General features: G+C 47.9%; 3 non-coding genes and 3 pseudogenes across 3 annotated transcripts; 4 read left to right on the forward strand and 2 right to left on the reverse strand.

Annotated features, from left to right (window-relative positions):
- The first annotated feature begins 4,605 nt into the window (after window positions 1-4,605).
- Window positions 4,606-4,783, forward strand: LOC115577385 (uncharacterized; annotated as a pseudogene).
- A 337-nt stretch (window positions 4,784-5,120) lies between these two features.
- LOC115577411 (U5 spliceosomal RNA) lies at window positions 5,121-5,235 on the forward strand. Its single transcript, XR_003983121.1, has one exon. It is a non-coding gene; the product is annotated as a U5 spliceosomal RNA (small nuclear RNA).
- Window positions 5,236-5,412: 177 nt separating this feature from the next.
- Window positions 5,413-5,603, forward strand: LOC115577378 (U2 spliceosomal RNA). Its single transcript, XR_003983098.1, has one exon. It is a non-coding gene; the product is annotated as a U2 spliceosomal RNA (small nuclear RNA).
- Window positions 5,604-5,940: 337 nt separating this feature from the next.
- On the forward strand, window positions 5,941-6,055 carry LOC115577412 (U5 spliceosomal RNA). The gene has a single exon (XR_003983122.1). It is a non-coding gene; the product is annotated as a U5 spliceosomal RNA (small nuclear RNA).
- Window positions 6,056-16,452: 10,397 nt separating this feature from the next.
- LOC115577389 (uncharacterized) lies at window positions 16,453-16,628 on the reverse strand (annotated as a pseudogene).
- A 2,875-nt stretch (window positions 16,629-19,503) lies between these two features.
- On the reverse strand, window positions 19,504-19,611 carry LOC115577396 (uncharacterized; annotated as a pseudogene).
- Between the last annotated feature and the right edge of the window lie 208 nt (window positions 19,612-19,819).

Raw genomic sequence — 19,819 nt, forward strand, 5'->3', positions numbered from 1 at the left:
AGAAAGCGATATTGAAAAAGAAAATACCCCAAAAGAAAATGGCCGAAATGTAACTGACGAGGTGCTAATTGAAGAGGAGGGGCTGGGAAATTCAAATCTCCCGCCAAAACCCGTGGTTGGAGGAGAGGAGCCCGGTGAGGCGGGACAAGGGGAGGGGCCTGGCTTCAACCCAGCAGAGGGCGATGCTGAGAAAAAGGGTGAAAGCCAGGCAGCAGGTGAAGCTGGAAAAAAAATCTCTGTATCAGACTCAAGTGCCACGGATTCAACGGCTAGTCTGATAACAGTCAATGATGAAGAAGAAAAGGCAGAGTCCAGCAACACCTCCCTCCCCAATGCCCAGCCCAACCTCAAGAGAACTGTATCTGAACTGTCCAGCTCTGAGGCTGATGCAGTCTCAGAGAAGAAGGGAAGGGCCGAGCTTGTCTCATACAGCCCCCCTGTGGAGCAGCTCGGAGCCTTCCCTTCCAGTTCACCCAATCAGTGCTCTTTTCTTGGTATAGCGCTACAGTCAACTCCACTGGAAAAGCGTGCAGACATTGCTTTCCGGAGGAAAGAATCTCAGGCCTCACCCCCCGATTGCATGGGGATAGTGAAATGAGATCCTTTTACATTTCTTAAAGGCCGGTAGTTTCTTAACAGTAGCCTTTTAACAATACTATAAATGTCATACCTGTTGCTTTTATCAATTATACTCATGACCCTCAACATCTCCACCCTCAATGTGAGAAGTGTGAGGTCGGGAGTTAGAGCCCAGACTGTTTTATCCGCCCTAAGTTCTTTTAAGTCAGATGTGTTTTTATTACAAGAATGTAGTCTGCCCTTTTTAAACAATTATGGAAACTGGGAAACAAAGTGGCCTTTCGGTAAATCCCTATGGAGCGGCTCAAACCAAAATCAAGCTGACGGAGTAGCCATTTTAATTAAAAACCCCTTAGTAGCGGTGAAGGGCAGCACTGTGGTGAGAGACGGACGGGCAATTTTAGCGCATTTGACATATATGGGGCAGGATTTTAACGTACTGAACATATACGGTTTTAACGACAAAAATGATAGATATGACCTTTTAAAAGAACTGCAGTCCCACATGCTAGGCAGGGTTCCTTTAGTGGTGGGAGGGGATTTTAATTGTGTTTTATCCAGAGCAGATAGGCGGGGAGCAGGGGATGATTTTAAGGTAGACAAAACATCAGTTTTATTGCAAGACATGTGCAAAGATTTTAGGCTACAGGACTGTTTTAAAATCATGCATCCTAGAGAGGAGGGCTTCACCTGGTTCAGTGGTGATGGCACCAAAGCCTCTCGCATCGACTATGTTTTTACACGGGACTGCCCACCAACCGATGCTAGATTGACCCCTGTTTTCTTTTCCGACCACGCTATGCTTTCATGCACCCTGACACTATCTTCGGGTGTGACTGTAGGAAGTGGTCTGTGGAAGCTAAACTGCTCCCTGTTAGAGGACAGGGAGACAGTCAGACAATACAGGGAGCAGTATAGCCAATGGCAGACCCTTCGAGACTTTTTCCACTCACGTGCACACTGGTGGGAGTGGGTAAAGACAAAGACGAAAGATTTTTTTAGGCAGGCAGGAAGTAAGAAGAAGGCAAAAGAGAAACGATGCATGTTGGGACTGCAGAAAAGACTACAAAGGTATTTTAAACTGATGAACCAGGGCTTTGATTTTAACGAAGATATTGTAAAAGTTAAAAAGGAAATGTCGCAAATACAAGTTATTAAGAGTCTAGGCATAATTTTAAGAAGCAAGGAAAGAGAGATTGAAGAGGGAGAAAAATGCACACGATACTTTTTTAAGAAAATAACTAGTAAAGGAAGGGTTTTAACAAAATTGACAAAAGACGATGGGACTTTTACTGCAAACACAAAAGAACTAAATGAAATGGTGGAATCATTTTACAGAAAGTTATATACAGAAAAAGAAATAGAAAATGAAATCACAGAGCAAGTCTTAAAACATGTTGAAAAAACAGTGGATGATAGTGTGCTTTTAACCCAAGATTTTACCCTTTTAGAACTACATAAATGCTTAAAAAATTTTAAGAAAGGGAAGTCCCCCGGTCACGATGGACTTCCCTTGGAATTTTATTTGACCTTTTGGGACATCCTTGCGACAGATTTACTGACTCTTTTTAACGACTTTGACCAGATAGACCTTTTACCGGACAGTTTTAGGGTAGGGATAGTCACTTTGATCCACAAAAAAGATGACCAGACTGACCTGAAAAACTGGAGACCAATAACGCTTTTAAACGCTGACTGCAAACTTTTTAGCAAACTTTTAGCAACTCGTTTATCTCTGGTTTTAGGGGAGGTGATCCACCCGGATCAAGCCTGTGCCATCCCGGGGAGGAAGATCACCGACAGCCTCGTACTGATCAGAGACACCATCTGTTATGCGAGAGACAGAGATATTCGGCTTGTATTGCTAAATTTAGACTTTGAAAAAGCTTTTGATCGGGTCTCGCACCAGTACCTATTTCAGGTACTGCAAAAAATGGGGTTTCCTCAGAGGGTCATAGCGTGGGTGGGATTGCTCTACCAGAGTATCAGGAGCAAAATCCTTGTAAATGGGCAACTCACAAATGCAGTAAATATCTGCTGCGGTGTCCGTCAGGGTTGTCCGTTATCTGCCCTCCTCTACGTCATATGTGTAGAACCATTGGCACAGATCTTGAGAAGGGACAAATGGATCAATGGGGTGTCAATTCCAGGGAGTGGGGGCATGGTCACAAAATGCCTTTTATACATGGACGACATTAACATTTTATGTACTGACATTTTATCTGTAAACAGGACCATGGACTTGACTGACTGGTACGGACGGGCCTCTGGAGCCAGACTAAACCGCGAAAAGACACAAGCGAAGTTTTACGGACCGTGGACAGAGACCGAGACCACAGGACTCCCACTGACTGTGACACAGACTGACATGAAAGTACTCGGGGTAAAATTTGACGGGGAAGGGGGTGGGAAGAACAATTGGCCAGACGTGATAGGGAAAGTTAGGAAAAGACTGGGATACTGGAGGCTAAGGGGACTGACGACGGAAGGCAAGGTTTTAATCATCAAAGCTGTGATTTTACCCTTGTTTTTACTCATCAGTGCTGTTTTTACCCCGCCTCGTAGAGTGCTTTTAGACCTAGACAGAGCCATTTTTTACTTCCTGTGGGGGTCCAAATGGGAACGAGTGACAAGAAACGAAATGAAGAAGCCAAAATTGAAAGGAGGAAGAGGCGTTCCAAACTTCCACTTGTTTTTATCAAGCAAGTACACTGCACTGCACCTTACATACGCCACAGCCCCATCCAGAGATCACAAAACATCTGCCATGGCACGATTCTGGATGGGGTCTTACCTCCGAAAACTGAAACTTTTACCGATCAACCTCCGAGTACCTGTGTCTTTTAAACTGCCTTCGGCCTATGATTTTATCCGCAAGTTCTTAATAGATTTTAAATTGGAACAGGAGGAGCTGACACTTTTAACTAACCACCGCTCTCTTCTCTCTCTTGTGCAGGAGCGAGAGCCAGTGAGTCCGGTGCGTGGGCTCGCATTTGGCGAGCCCTCAACAGTATGGCACAATGTTAACCATCCCGCTCTCCCCAACAGACTTCGGGACCTGTCCTGGATGGTAGCTCACGAGGTCCTCCCGGTCAGGACCGTTATGCACTCCCGGGGCATGTCACCATCCGCCACCTGCCCCCGGCCGGGCTGTGGCGCGCCCGAGTCGGTGAGGCACTTGCTCTGGGAGTGCAGCGCTGCTGTTGACCTGTGGGCAATGGCCGGCTCCCAACAATTCCCGTACTTGCCAGCGGGGGAGGTCCTAGACGCACAGCTCGTCCTCTACGGGGTGAGCCAGAAAAAAAGAACAAAAGGGGAATTCTCCCAGCTCTGGCTCACCCTGGCCGCCATAAAAGACGCCATATGGACCTCCAGAAACCTGCTGGCAAGACGGCGCATGCAGATCCCCCCCGTGGCTACGATCCGAATGGCCGCAGCGACGGTTGAGGCAGCCGTCGCTGCAGGCGGCAGGCCTAGGTCGTAGCCACAAAGAAGACTCGCCTCTGCGCCTATTCGGAGGTGGGAGCCGGAGCCACACAGGAAAGGTCAACGCAGCGGCGGCCTGACCCTCCGTACACAGAGGGAGCAAGAGGCGGAGGGCCTCCTCTGAGTGCCACCAGCGGGTTCCTGGGGCCTGATGGGAGAGTGGGATGATTTCTCCTGATAGGGACTCACCCCGCTCCTGCACAAAAGAGACCAGAGAGTTTTTTTTAAATGCCCTCCCTTTTTAAAAGACACGCTTATGGACTCACACACTTAAACTGATTAACACAATGAACTTTTAATTGCACAGGGAGCATTTTCTTTTATCATGTCTCATTCATTTTAAAGCAATCATATGTGTGGTTTTTATCTGTAAATAACTTTTTACTGTATCATACTTGTTTATTTATTTCGAATTGTTTTTACAGATAAAAGTGATATATGTGGTGATGCAAATGACATGTTGATTTAAGATGTTTTTAAGTGCTTTTGAAGGACACATTGTGACGATGACTTGAAAAATGTAAAATGATTACTGAGTCAATAAATTTTTTCGTAAGAAAAAAAATCTGTTCTTATCAGTTTAATATCTGATATGTCCTCTATATGGGGACTACATATTAAATGGATTTTTAGCCTCGGGAGCTGAAACAGGGGCTTGCTCCGTTCACTCCACGCATCGACCCGGTATTGCAGCGCCGCCGGGAACGGTGCACCCCTCTCCTGCCTTGTTGAAAATCAATCACTCGTGCAGACCAAAGGCCTTGTGACGGCCAACTTGGCACCGGCCCAAGAGACTGGGCTCGTGGCAAAATTCCCGGGTGGCACACTGGCGTCGCTCCTGGAGCCACCGAGAGTTGTGTGACATTTGGCTGCCTGCGCCCGACGAGCAGGCTTTCCTCTCTCCACAAAGCGGTCGCGGACAGCCCGGGGTAATGTGGGGACGGGCGGGGGGAATGGGTGTGGCCACGGATCACGACGAGCCAAGTGAGGCTCACCGTGAGAGCAGTGCCTGGGGCCACGGCGGTCTTGCCCGCTGTCGAGGAGAGGAGCTGTACTTACTCGGGTTTCTCTTCATAACGCACAAGTCTTTCGCCTTTTACTAAAGACTTCCGTGGAGAGGAACACCAATGAGTTGAAGATATTTTTGGCAGGCTTTGCCGTTTGGCTGAGCCTCGTGCATGTGTGAAAGTCAATAAAGCCCCCCTTGACCACACCCGGGGCCAAGCCGTGGAGCGCTTGGGAGGAGCCGCTAAGCAGAGGCCACTCCACTGCGCAATGCGAACGGCACACCACAACAGGTATGAAGAGTGGCGGGAGGTGGGCTCTGGCAGCAGACCACTGGGGCTCATCGCTTCTCGGCCTTTTGGCTAAGATCAAGTGTAGTATCTGTTCTTATCAGTTTAATATCTGATATGTCCTCTATATGGGGACTACATATTAAATGGATTTTTAGCCTCGGGAGCTGAAACAGGGGCTTGCTCCGTTCACTCCACGCATCGACCCGGTATTGCAGCGCCGCCGGGAACGGTGCACCCCTCTCCTGCCTTGTTGAAAATCAATCACTCGTGCAGACCAAAGGCCTTGTGACGGCCAACTTGGCACCGGCCCAAGAGACTGGGCTCGTGGCAAAATTCCCGGGTGGCACACTGGCGTCGCTCCTGGAGCCACCGAGAGTTGTGTGACATTTGGCTGCCTGCGCCCGACGAGCAGGCTTTCCTCTCTCCACAAAGCGGTCGCGGACAGCCCGGGGTAATGTGGGGACGGGCGGGGGGAATGGGTGTGGCCGCGGATCACGACGAGCCAAGTGAGGCTCACCGTGAGAGCAGTGCCTGGGGCCACGGCGGTCTTGCCCGCTGTCGAGGAGAGGAGCTGTACTTACTCGGGTTTCTCTTCATAACGCACAAGTCTTTCGCCTTTTACTAAAGACTTCCGTGGAGAGGAACACCAATGAGTTGAAGATATTTTTGGCAGGCTTTGCCGTTTGGCTGAGCCTCGTGCATGTGTGAAAGTCAATAAAGCCCCCCTTGACCACACCTGGGGCCAAGCCGTGGAGCGCTTGGGAGGAGCCGCTAAGCAGAGGCCACTCCACTGCGCAATGCGAACGGCACACCACAACAGGTATGAAGAGTGGCGGGAGGTGGGCTCTGGCAGCAGACCACTGGGGCTCATCGCTTCTCGGCCTTTTGGCTAAGATCAAGCACCAAGTCAGATACCGAGGACAACAAAAGGAACGACAAGCAGAACGAAGACGAAATGGCAGCCACTGGCCCCACGGCTCCCAGTGACCAGCCAATTCCTAAAGCGGGGCTGAGGTTCACGCTACGCTTCCAGGTATCGTCATCAGATGTGCAAGTTCCATCAAGAGCCGACTACTGCAGGAGTGTCATCATGGGGCAGCTTCGCCTGAAGGTGGACGAGGTCATGTGCATCCAGTGGAACCAGCAGGAGAGAGCTTTCGACGTCACCATGAGGAGTGAGGACGTCTTCACACGCGTCACTGAGGCATGTAGGAGAGAGTCTGGGCTGGATGCTCTGGCAGGCTTCAAAATCACTAACCTGGACAGGCCCAACTTCAGGGTTGTCACAGTACACATGTACAACCCCTTTGTGCCGGATCAAGAACTGTCATCCTTCTTGGGGAAATATGGAGAGGTGGTGTCAGCAGCGAGGTATGTGAACGACCCTTTGGGGTTTTGGACTGGAAGGCGCCAGTTCCAAGTACTCCTCCACTCAGACCCGGATGGGCCCGGTGGCCTGAAGCACCCACCTGCCTCCTTTAGCCTCGGTGGCGATCGGGGCTATCTGTATTACCCGCGGCAACCAGCATTCTGCCGCAAGTGCAGGCAGTCAGGGCACACAGAGGCAGGCTGCACAGGGGCCGGCTGCCACCTCTGCGGACAGGGAGGTCACGAGGCCAAAAACTGCGCCTCACCTAGAACATGTCATGGATGCGGCGGGCCCGATCACTTGTACCGGAGCTGTCCCAGCCGCAGGAAGACCTTTGCGGAAGTAGCTAAACTCCCAGGGAGATTCACCATAAACATGGAACAGGGGAAAGGAGGCAATCCGGCAGGTGCTGTGGCTAAGGAAAGCTATGTGGGACAGGGCAGAGATGCGCAGCCTCCCCTCGATAACATAGAGGGAGCTCTCCCCACCCCTGCCCCCGGTGTGCCCTCCTCTAAGCCCAAGGACGGGGCTCGGAGGGGCTCACAGGTGTTTGGGGCAGAGTCCTCACCCGAGAGTGGACAAAGCAGTGTGGGGGGGCTTAGCAAAAAGGCAAAGGGTGAGGGGAAAGGGAAGACGGGGTTGCTTCTAGAGGAAAGGATAGGTGAGGGTGTGGGAGAGCAAAAAGGAAGGCCTGCAGAGGATACAGCTGCAGCAATAGACGGAGGGCTACAGGGACAGGAGACGGGAGAGGCAGGGCAGGAGGCGGTGAACGCAGTGTTGGACCAGATGAGGGAGTTCTCGGAAGAACTGCTTCCTGCGGGCAAGGGGCTAGAGTTTGACTTGTCACCAGACCTGCTCATGCTGTCAACTCCAGCAACGGACAACGCTTATGAGGGACCCAGCAGGCCACCAACATCGCCAAACCACGTGCCGTTTTCCTGGGCCGAGCAGGTGGACAGTGACGACCCCTACTCGTAGTAGGGACTGCTGAGTTTGTGAACACCTCTACCCTTGCCCATGTCTTCCTTTAAAGTACTTTCCATTAATGTGAGAGGGCTAAGAGACTCAGTCAAAAGAAGAGTTGTTTTTGATTTCATAAGGTCTCTGCATGTTTCTGTCCGTTTTCTGCAAGAGGTTCATTTAAAAGACAAGGGGGATGTTGGGATTTTCACGAGGGAATGGACAAATGGGGACTCAGTTTGGTGTGTGGGGGGGGTCCATTCTACAGGGGTTGGGATCCTTTTTGGGCAAAGGGAGATCGTGGTAGAGGAGGTCTTTGTTGTTGTTCAGGGGAGGGTGGTCGGCTGCGATGTTGCATGGGGTGCAAGCAAAATGAGGGTATTTGCAATTTATGGCTCGCACACTTCAGCTGGCAGGCAAGAGATGTTTGCCCTGCTGGAGCCCCATCTTGGAACAAATAGGCAGGTAATTGTGGGGGGGGATTTTAACGTAGAGTTGGGCAAGGGGCTAGATGCTAGCGATTCCTTTATTTCCAGGCTTATGTCCAGACACAACCTGGTAGACGGGGGGAAGATGGCAAGGCCAATGATTAGGGGTCCCACATGGCACAATTCGCGGGGATCAGCCAGCCGCTTGGATTATGTTTTCTTTACAAAGTCCTTTAGTTTGACAGCAGGTAGAGTGCTCCCAGTTTTCTTTTCAGATCATGACGGCCTGCTTTTTGAAGTGCGCTCATGTGCGCCCATCTTTGGGACAGGTTTCTGGCGCCTGAATAGTAGCATTCTAGGAGAGGACTCATTTACTCAGGCTTTTCAAGTGTTTTTCCATGGCCTTTTAGGACTCAGACCAATGTGTTCAGGAGTGATAGAGTGGTGGGAGGTCGCAAAGGAACGGATAAAGGGTTTTTGTCTAATTTATTGCAAAAAGAAGGCGTGGTTGGCGAAGAGAGGGGTGCTCCGACTCCAGCGCCTTCTCGAGCTCGAGTATTCCAGAGGAAACTGTGGTGGCATGGTAAACCAGAGGGCGTGTGACACCCTGAAGGAACAGCTCAGGGTTGTCTTTGAGGGCAGGGCCCGAGCATACCTGATTAGAGCACGCCGGGATTTTCTCGAGAAGCATGAGACATGCTCCTCTGCTTTTTTCAGCTCCATACGGGCAGACAGGAGAAAACAGGTAATGACCGGGATAACGGACAAGCAGGACAGGGTAGTGTCAGAGGCTGGAGAGATGGTGCGTGTTGCCACGGACTATTTCCGTGGAATCTTTACGGAGAAAGAGATAGATGTAGAGGGAGGGGAGGTCTTTCTGGACTTACTCACCCAGCGGGTGCCGGCAGACATAGCTCAGGCTTTAGATGCCCCACTCACCCTCGCGGAATTAGAGGGCGCCCTTTGCAGAATGAACAGACGGAAAGTGCCTGGCATCGACGGCCTGCCGGCAGAGTTTTATCTCAAGTTTTGGGACATACTCGGGCCGGTAATACTAGAGGTGTTGTCAGCAATACTCTGCACAGGCACAATGGGAGAGTCTTTGGCCACCGGAGTTATCTCCCTTCTGTTTAAAAAAGGAGAACATACCGACTTAAACAACTGGCGGCCGCTGACTATGCTGTGCGTGGACTACAAACTCCTGGTAAAGGTCTTAGCGGATCGCCTAGGCTTAGCTCTCCCACACGTGGTCCACGTGGACCAGACATGCGGGGTAGCGGGGCGCTCCTTGAGATGGAATCTCCAACTCATAAGGGATGCTATTGCTTGGGTGGAGGACAGGCACCTGCCCCTGATGGTGGTTGGCCTCGACCAGGCAAAGGCCTTCGACAGGGTCCACTGGGGTTTTATGTTCAGGGTTTTGGATAGACTGGGTTTCAGTCGTGTTTTTGTCGGGTGGTTGCGTTTGCTATATACTGGTGTGGGTAGCATGGTGTCAGTTAATGGCCACCTAGGGGATTTTTTTAGGCTGCACTCAGGGGTGAGACAGGGGTGCCCACTCTCACCACTGCTCTACATCCTGTATATGGAGCCCCTCGCTGCAGCCATTCGGGCTGATCAAAGAGTGAAAGGCCTCCTGGTCCCCGGCAGCGGAGGTTTGCGGGTCAAGCTGTCCCAGTACGCAGACGACACCACACTGCTGCTGGAGAGCGATGCTTGCCTGATGCGTTCATTGGAGATCTTCCAGGACTTTGGTCGGGTGTCTGGAGCAAAACTTAATCTTTCCAAGTCGTCAGTCAAGTTTTTTGGTTGCTGGAAAGAAAGGACGGATGTCCCAGGAGGACTGTCTTTGTGCAGGGGACCGCTGACGCTACTTGGGGTTAGGTTTGGGCCAGTCCACAATGCCACAGCCAATTGGACCGCACGTTTGGTGGCTGTCCAGAGAAAGCTGACGCTCTAGAAGAGCAGGTGCCTTGCCCTTATAAGGAGGGTACTTGTTCTGAAGGTAGACATCCTGCCTTGCCTGTTATATTTGGCCTACATATACCCAATGCCAGTCAGTATGAGGAGGCCTCTTATGCGCCTTGTGTTCGGTTTCCTATGGGGCGGGGGATACGAGTATGTGGCAAGGTCTCTCATGCTGGCTGGGGTTTAAGCAGGGGGGAGAGATGTGCCACACCTCCCACTGAAGTTGGACTGCATTTTTGTTTCTTTCTTGTGCAAGGAATTATCCGCTCCAGTTGTGCATCTCTCAGGCCATTTTCTCAGGCTTTACTTCTCTTACCAGGCCAGGAGGCTGATGGTCTGGAGCAATCTAGCGCCCCGGGTGGAGCAGCAGCCATGGCACTACCACCATGCAGCAAGATGGCTGAAGGCTCATCCAGAGGCAACTGAGTCAGCTGTGAGAATAAACCACAAGGCCCTTTATAAAGTAGTTAGCCAGAGAGTGGTCGCGCCTCCACTGGTGGGTACCCCCGCAAGCATGTGGAGGGAGATTCAACCAAAGGGGCTGGAAAACAGACTAAAAGACTTAAACTGGATGTGCCTCCATAAATGCCTGCCAGTACGCGAAACAATGTATCGGCATGGGCTGACAAAATCCCCTGTGTGTCCTAGGAAGGGCTGTTCTGGGGAGGAGACGGTTTAGCATGTCATGTGGGACTGTCCTTTTGCAGAGGGTGTATGGGCCAAAGTGGGACAATGGCTAGGGCAGATGGCCCCGGGGTATAACCTGACATGGGATAAGGTTGAAAGAGGGTTAGGGTCAGGGGCAGGGAAGGTGGCTTCCCCCACATGGATAATAGTCAGCATGAAAAAGCGATTTTTGTGGTTGGCTAGGCAGGAATTGACAAAAAGGAGGAAAAACAGGGAAAGGAGTGTGGAAGGGCTGGTGAGGAGGGTGCAAATGGAGGTCAAAGGGAGAAGAGAAAGGGACATCCGCAAGTTGGGGAAGCACGCCGCCCTGGAAAGGTGGAAAGGTGCGTGTGAGTGGGCTGTGGTAGGTAGGTAGAAAGTAATATTTTCCTCCTTGAGTATTTCCTTGCCAGGAAAGCACAGACTTAAGTTGGCCTCCCAACAGGATTGATGTGAGGTTGCCTGGTATCAGTGTTCTGCGTAACAGATGGTGTCTCGGATCAGTACCAAGCTTGTCGGTGATCTTCCTCCCCGGGATGGCACAGGCTTGATCCGGGTGGATCACCTCCCCTAAAACCAGAGATAAACGAGTTGCCAAAAGTTTGCTAAAAAGTTTGCAGTCAGCGTTTAAAAGCGTTATCGGTCTCCAGTTTTTCAGGTCAGTCTGGTCGTCTTTTTTGTGAATCAAAGTGACTATCCCTACTCTAAAACTGTCCGGTAACAGGTTTAGCTGGTCAAAGTCATTAAAAAGAGTCAGGAAGTCGATCGCAAGGATGTCCCAAAAGGTCAGATAAAATTCTAGGGGAAGTCCATCATGACCTGGGGACTTCCCCTTCTTAAAATCTTTCAAGCATTTATCTAGTTCTAAAAGGGTAAAATCTTGGGTTAAAAGCACAATATCATCCACCGTTTTATCAATGTGTTTTAAAACCTGCTCTAAGATGTCTATTTCTATTTCTTTTTCTTCATATAGTTTGCTGTAAAATGATTCCACTGTTTCATTTAGTTCTTTGGTGTCAGCAGTAAAAGCCCCATCTTCTTTTTTTAAATTTATTAAAACCCTTCCTTGTTATTTTCTTAAAAAAGTAGCATGTGCATTTTTCTCCCTCTTCAATCTCTCTTTCCTTGCTTCTTAAAGTTATGCCTGGACTCTTAATCTCTTGTATTAGCGACATTTCCTTTTTGACTTTTACAATATCTTCGTTAAAATCAAAGCCCTGGTTTAATACCTTTGTAGTCTTTTATGTAGTCCCAACATGCATCGTTTATCTTTTGCCTCCTTCTTACTTCCTGCCTGCCTAAAAAATCTTTCGTCTTCGTCTTTACCCATTCCCACCAGTGTGCACGTGAGTGGAAAAAGTCTCGAAGGGTCTGCCATTGGCTATACTGCTCCCTGTATTGTCTGACTATCTCCCTGTCCTCTAACAGGGAGCAGTTTAGCTTCCACAGACCACTTCCTACAGTCACACCCGAAGAAAGTGTCAGGGTGCATGAAAGCATAGCGTGGTCGGAAAAGAAAACGGGTCAATCTAGCAACGGTTGGTGTGTAAAAACATAGTCGATGCGAGAGGCTTTGGTGCCATCACCACTGAACCAGGTGAAGCCCTCCTCTCTCAGGTGCATGATTTTAAAACAGTCCTGTAGCCTAAAATCTTTGCACATGTCTTGCAATAAAACTGGTGTTTTGTCTACTTTAAAATCATCCCCTGCTCCCCGCCTATCTGCTCTGGATAAAACACAATTAAAATCCCCTCCCACCGCTAAAGGAACCCTGCCTAGCATGTGGGACTGCAGTTCTTTTAAAAGGTCATATCTATCATTTTTCGTTAAAACCATATATGTTCAGTACGTTAAAATCCTCCCCCATATATGTCAAATGTGCTAAAATTGCCCGTCCGTCTCTCACCACAGTGCTACCCTTCACCACTACTAAGGGGTTTTTAATTAAAATGGCTACTCCGTCTGCTTTATTTTGGTTTGAGCCACTCCATATGGATTGACTGAAAGGCCACTTTGTTTCCCATTTTCTATAATTTGTTAAAAAGAGCAGACTACATTCTTGTAATAAAAAAACATCCGACTTAAAAGAACTTAGGGCGGATAAAACAGTCTGGGCTCTAACTCCCGACCTCACACTTCTCACATTGAGGGTGGAGATGTTGAGGGTCATGAGTATGATTGATAAAAAAAACAGGTATGACATTTTATAGTATTGTTAAAAGGCTACTGTTAACCGGTTAGGCGCCGGGTTTTATTTTAAAAAATACTAGATTTTGACATCTAAATTTCAGAAGGCTCTGGCTTGAATGTAGTTTGAGATAGAGACAAAGTGTAAATGAGACAAATATTGAGAATGACCTAAAGTTTATGAAGGGAGTAATTTATCCCATCTAATTTGCCTATTATGACGTCATATGGTGGCGGCCATATTGGATTATGTCATTTCCATGAAATACCTGGTATTTTGAAAAAATAAATTGAAGCCAACAGTCGTAAACTAGAACTATTAGTACACCACAAAACTCATGTAAACAGTATGCGTTTTTTTTTTCCCACCATCCCCCCCCATTGGAGGACACTTTTTTTTCTTCCCTTTTTCTTGTTTTCTCTTCTCTTCTTCTTTATTATTATTATTATTATTATTATTATTATTATTATATGATAATAATAACAGTAGGCGTCTTTTAGCTGCAGAGGCCTTATCTGTGCCCATCTATCCAGATAAAAGTTTGTAATATTTGTAGAGTGTGGAGCCTCTCATTGCAAGGCACAGAGACAATAAGAACTACTATATATATATATATATATATATATATATATATATATATATATATATATAGTTACATTTACATCATACCATTCATGAAACCGTGAACTTGGAATTAGTTCATGTCAGCCTGTCACCACGATATCCAATTTGCTCATCAAAGGGCTTTATGCATATGCTTCATCTCTCAAGTAAGCCCAGCCACCATTACCATCATCATCATTTCCAGCCCTGTTCTGCCTTCCCCTGTTGCCCCTACGACACCCATCAGCCTTTCTACGAACACTTTGCCCACGTCTCCCCCTGCTATCTCCTCTAGTGTTGTGAGAAGAGTTGGACTCGTGTGTGCTTTGTGCTTCGTGAACACTGCTGCAGCGCATAGCTGCACCGCTGCCGCGGACGGAGGCTACGTGACCGTCGCGGTGGAAAGAGTGAACACTAACGCTGACACCCAGCGCTATTCTCACCACCACCGCTACTTCTACCACATCCATTCGCTTCCCTACTGATACTACGAGTTCGTGTATCATTTCCATTCCCACCTATTGGGCAAAAGATCGTGTGTTAGTGCTTGTGCGTTTTCCTCGCTCTGCGCGGCACCGCCATTGCTATGCAAAGACGCACCGCGACTAGCAAGCTCACTAATCAACCGACCGTCATCTCCCAAAGCTAGATTTTCCACTTCAGAATCAGAATCACCGAATAGGAGCTCAATCACTTCCCTAAGTGTCAACTTTTTGCATGCCATTGTCGTTTATTTCGTCTCAATAACTTCTGAATCCAGCAATACCCCTTCTGCAAAATGGCTTCCTGGCGCACTGTCTCCGCTCTCTCACCCCACAGTTTGCATGGGACTTCCTCGAACATTTTGCATTGAAGGAAGACGTTTTTATGAGCTAAGGTCTAAGTATAGGATGTCTGCCAACTAGTGGTGGGGAGTATGAACGACATGTAACACTCTATTGGGAGAAAACAGCTGTTTTGTTCAGTACCGCGGTGTGTCGCAAATTTGCGACTCTGGCGCCTAAAGGGTTAAGAAACTACCAGACTTTGAGAAATGTAAAAGGATCTCATTTCACTATCCCCATGAGGCCTGAGATTCTTTTCTCCGGAAAGCAATGTCTGCACGCTTTTCCAATGGAGTTGACTGTAGCGCTATACCAAGAAAAGAGCACTGATTGGGTGAACTGGAAGGGAAGGCTCTGAGCTGCTCCACAGGGGGACTGTATGAGACAGGCTCGGCCCTTCCCTTCTTCTCTGAGGCTGCATCAGGCTGCATCAGCCTCAGAGCTGGACAGTTCAGATGTAGTTCTCTTGAGGTTGGGCTGGGCATTGGGGAGGGAGGTGTTGCTGGACTCTGCTTTTTCCTCTTCATCATCGACTGTGATCAGACTGGCCGTTGAATCAGTGGCGCTCGAGTCTGATACAGAGGTTTTTTGTCCAGCTCCACCTGCTGCCTGGCTTTTACCATTTCCCTCAGCAGCGCCCTCTGCTTGGTTGAAGCCAGGCCCCTCCCCTTGTCCCACCTCACCGGGCTCCTCTCCACCAACCACGGATTTTGGCGGGAGATTTGAATTTCCCAGCCCCTCCTCTTCAATTAGCACCTCGTCAGTTACTTTACGGCCATTTTCTTGTGGGGTATTTTCTTTTTCGATATCATTTTCTTGTTTTTCTCTGGGCTTTCAGTTTGTTGGCAAAAGACCTTGGGCAATCTCTGAAGACGTGGTTTGACTCTCCACAGCGATTGCACTTTCTGCCATCGAGACATTCTTCAAAGGAATGCCCAATTTCTCTACATTCACCGTAAAGTCTGTTCTGGCAAGCCTCTGCCAGGTTTCCATGCTCACCACACTTGCGGCAGAGCTTGGGCATGCCATGGTAGTGGATGTAGCCACTGTTCTCACCAAGGACTACCATGGATGGGAGATGCCCCAGGCCTTGGTACCCCTGGCGGTCCTGCCATTGCTGAATTGGGACCCTCCAGGCACAGTTCCAAATGCCGTCTTCATCTCTCACCTTGTTAGCCTGGCAATTCACAGTGCAAAATCTACCCAGCCACATACAAATATCCTCTGCATTCACCATTTCAATGAACATTCTAACAACAACCACTTTCATAGAGTTGTCAGTCAGTTTCTCCACGTTGAATGTCGAAAACTTGGTCTTAACACTTTCAAAACGTTGCTAGAACTCATGTAGCACAGCTGCAGTAACAAAACTTATATCAAATCCCTTGTTGAAGGGCAGAGTCAAAACGCAGTTCAGCTCCATGGGGGAATATCCAAGGGCCTTTTGAATTAGCTTCCTGGAGAAGTCTAGTCTGGACATCTCCAGGAGCTTTCCATCCTTTTCTTTAAAAGTGAAAAGTACACTGTGGTGTCTCCGCATGCCGGCACGGGCAGCCAACATGGCTGGAGACACCACACTTCAACGATAAAAGAAATAAATACGATAAATTAGATAAATTAAGACTAAAAGGTAGTAAAAACACTAAAAATCAGTAAAAGATAAGTGGACTAAAAGTACTAAAATCCTACTTATCCCGGCTGGTTTTCAGATGTTTCCACTAGCGTACGTGCAAATACGCAAACAAACAATGACAGAAATGTGCAAAGGCAATAAACAACACAAAACAACTTCTCCCGAAGTGTCTCACGGTGAGCCTCACTTGGCTCGTTGTGATCCGTGGCCACACCCATTCCCCTGCCCTTCCCCACATTACCCCGGGCTGTACGGACCGCTTTGTGGAGAGAGGAAAGCCTGCTCGTTGGGCGCAGGCAGCCAAATGTCACAAACTCTCGGTGGCTCCAGGAGCGATGCCAGTGTGCCACCCGGGAATTTTGCCACGAGCCCAGTCTCTTGGGTCTGTGCCAAGTTGGCCGTCACAAGGCCTTTGGTTTGCATGAGTGATTGATTTTCAACAAGGCAGGAGAGGGGTGCATCGTTCCCGGCAGCGCTGCAATACCGGGTCGATGTGTGGAGTGAACGGAGCAAGCCCCTGTTTCAGCTCCCAAGGCTAAAAATCCATTTAATATGTTGTCCCCATATAGAGGACATATCAGATATTAAACTGATGAGAACAGATTTTTTCTTACGAAAAAATGTATTGACACAGTAATCATTTTACACTTTTCAAGTCATCATCACGATTTTGTCTTTAAAAAGCACTTAAAAACAATTTAAATCAGCATGTCATTTGCATCACTACATATATATTTTTTTTAATCTGTAAAAACAATTCAAAATAAATAAACAAATATGAGATACAGTTAAAAGGAATTTACAGATAAAAACAACACATATGGTTGCTTTAAAAAGAATAAGATGTTAAAAGAAAGTACTCCTTGTGCTATTAAAAGTCCATTGTGTTAATCAGTATAAGTGTGTGAGTCCGTAAGCGTGTCTTTTAAAAAGGGAGGGCATTTAAAAAAACTCTCTGGTCTCTTTTGTGCAGGAGCGGGGTGAGTCCCTATCAAGAGAACTCATCCCACTCTCCCATCAGGCCCCGTGAACCTGCTGGTGGCACTCAGAGGAGGCCCTCCGCCTCTTGCTCCTTTTTTGCGGAGGGTCAGGCCGCCGCTGCCTTGACCTTTCCTGTGTGGCTCCGGCTCCCACCTCCGAATATGTGCAGAGGCGAGTCTTCTTTGTTGCTACGTCCTAGGGCCTGCCACCTGCAGCGACGTCGCTTAACCGTCGCTGCGGCCATTCGGAGCATAGCCACGGGGGGGATCTGCATGCGCCGTCTTGCCAGCAGGTTTCTGGAGGTCCATAGGGCGTCTTTTATGGCGGCCAGGGTGAGCCAGAGCTGGGAGAATTCCTCTTTTGTTCTTTTCCTCTGGCTCACCCCGTAGAGCACAAGCTGTGCATGTAGGACCTCCCCCGCAGGCAAGTACAGGAATTGCTGGGAGCCGGCCAATGCCCACAGGTCAACAGCAGCGCTGCACTCCCAGAGCAAGTGCCTCACCGACTCGGGCGCGCCACAACCCGGCCGGGGGCAGGTGGCGGATGATGACATGCCCCGGGAGTGCATAACGGTCCTGACTGGGAGGACCTCGTGAGCTACCATCCAGGACAGGTCCCGGAGTCTGTTGGGGAGAGCGGGATGGTTAACATTGTGCCAGACTGTTGAGGGCTCGCCAAATGCGAGCCCACGCACCGGATTCACTGGTTCCTGCTCCTGCACAAAAGAGAGCAGAGAGTGGTGATTAATTAAAAGTGTCAGCTCCTCCTGTTCCAATTTAAAATCTATCAAAAACTTGCGGATAAAATCGTAGGCCGTTGGCAGTTTAAAAGACACGGGTACTCGGAGATCGATGGGTAAAAGTTTCAGTGTTTGGAGGTAAGACCCCATCCAGAATCGTGCCATGGCAGATGTCTTGTGATCTCTGGATGGGGCTGTGTCGTATGTAAGGTGCAGTGTGGCTTTTTCTAAGTCTAAATTTAGCAATACAAGCCGAATATCTGTCTCTCGCATCACAGATGGTGGCTCTGATCAGTACGAGGTTGTCGGTGATCTTCCTCCCCGGGATGGCACAGGCTTGATCCGGGTGGATCACCTCCCCTAAAACAAGAGATAAATGAGTTGCTAAAAGTTTGCTAAAAAGTTTGCAGTCAGCGTTTAAAAGCGTTATCGGTCTCTAGTTTTTCAGGTCAGTCTGGTCGTCTTTTTTGTGAATCAAAGTGACTATCCCTACTCTAAAACTGTCCAGTAACAGGTCTAGCTGGTCAAAGTCGTTAAAAAGAGTCAGTAAGTCGGTCGCAAGGATGTCCCAAAAGGTCAGATAAAATTCCAGGGGAAGTCCATCATGACCTGGGGACTTCCCCCTCTTACAGTTTTTTTAAACACGTATCCAACTCTAAAAGGGTAAAATCTTGGGGTAAAAGCACACTTTCCTCCACCGTTTTATCAATGTGTTTTAAAACCTGCTCTGAGATGTCTATTTCTATTTCTTTTTCTGCATATAATTTGCTGTAAAATAGTTCCACTGTGTCTTTTAATTCTTTTGTGTTAGCAGTAAAAACCCCATCTTCAAACCCCAAACCCTTCCTTTGCTTGTTATTTTCTTTTTTTTTTTTTAAATATCGTGTGCACTTTTCTCCTTCTTCAATCTCTCTTTCCTTGCTTCTTAAAATTATACCTCGACTCTTAATATCTTCCATTTCCGGCATTTCCTTTTTGACTTTTACAACATCTTTGTTAAAATCAAAGCCCTGGTGTACTAGATTAACATATCTCTGGAGTCTTTTCTGCAGTCCAAACATGCATCGTTTTTCTTTAGCTTTTTTCTTACTTCCTGCCTGCCTAAAAAAATATTTTGTCTTGGTCTTCACCCATTCCCACCATTGTGCACGTGAGTGGTAAAAGTCTTGAAGGGTCTGCCATTGGCTATACTGCTCCCTGTACTATCTAACTATTTCCATGTCCTGTCCTCTAACAGGGAACAGTTTAGCTTCCACAGACCACTTCCTACAGTCACACCCGAAGAGAGTGTCAGGGTGCATGAAAGCATAGCGTGGTCGGAAAAGAAAACAGGGGTCAATCTAGCATCGGTTGGTGGGCAGTCCCATGTAAAGACATAGTCGATGCGGGAGGCTTTGGTGCCATCACCACTAAACCAGGTGAAGCCCTCCTCTCTAGGATGCATGATTTTAAAACAGTCTTGTAGCATAAAATCTTTACACGTCTTGCAATAAAACTGATGTTTTGTCTACTTTAAAATTATCCCCTGCTTCCCGCCTGTCTGCTCTGGATAAAACACAATTACAATCCCCACCCACCACTAAAGGAACCCTGCTTAGCATTTGGGACTGCAGTTCTTTTAAAAGGTCATACCCATCATTTTTGTCATTAAAACCATAATTTAGTAGGTTAAAATCCTGCCCCATATGTGTCAAGTGTGCTAAAACTGCCCGTCTGTCTCTCACCACAGTGCTGCCCTTCACCACTACTAGAAGGTTTTTGATCAGATGCTGTTCTTGCGGTTGGGCTGGGAGGCTAAAAAAAAAACATTTAATATGTTGTCCCCATATAGAGGACATATCAGATATTAAACTGATAAGAACAGATTTTCTTCTTACGAAAAAATTTATTGTCACAATAATCATTACTTTAACACTTTTCAATCATCACAATAATCACATACGATTCTTTCAAAGCACGTAAAAACAATTAAAATCAACATGTCATTAGCAACAATACATTATTTTTTATCAGTAAAAAATGTTCACAAAAAAAACAAGTATTAGATACATAAGGTATTTACATATAAAAACGGCTATGATTGCTTTAAAATGCACA

This window comes from Sparus aurata, chromosome 24 (assembly GCF_900880675.1).
Source record: "Sparus aurata chromosome 24, fSpaAur1.1, whole genome shotgun sequence".
In the NCBI taxonomy this organism is placed as follows: domain Eukaryota; kingdom Metazoa; phylum Chordata; class Actinopteri; order Spariformes; family Sparidae; genus Sparus; species Sparus aurata.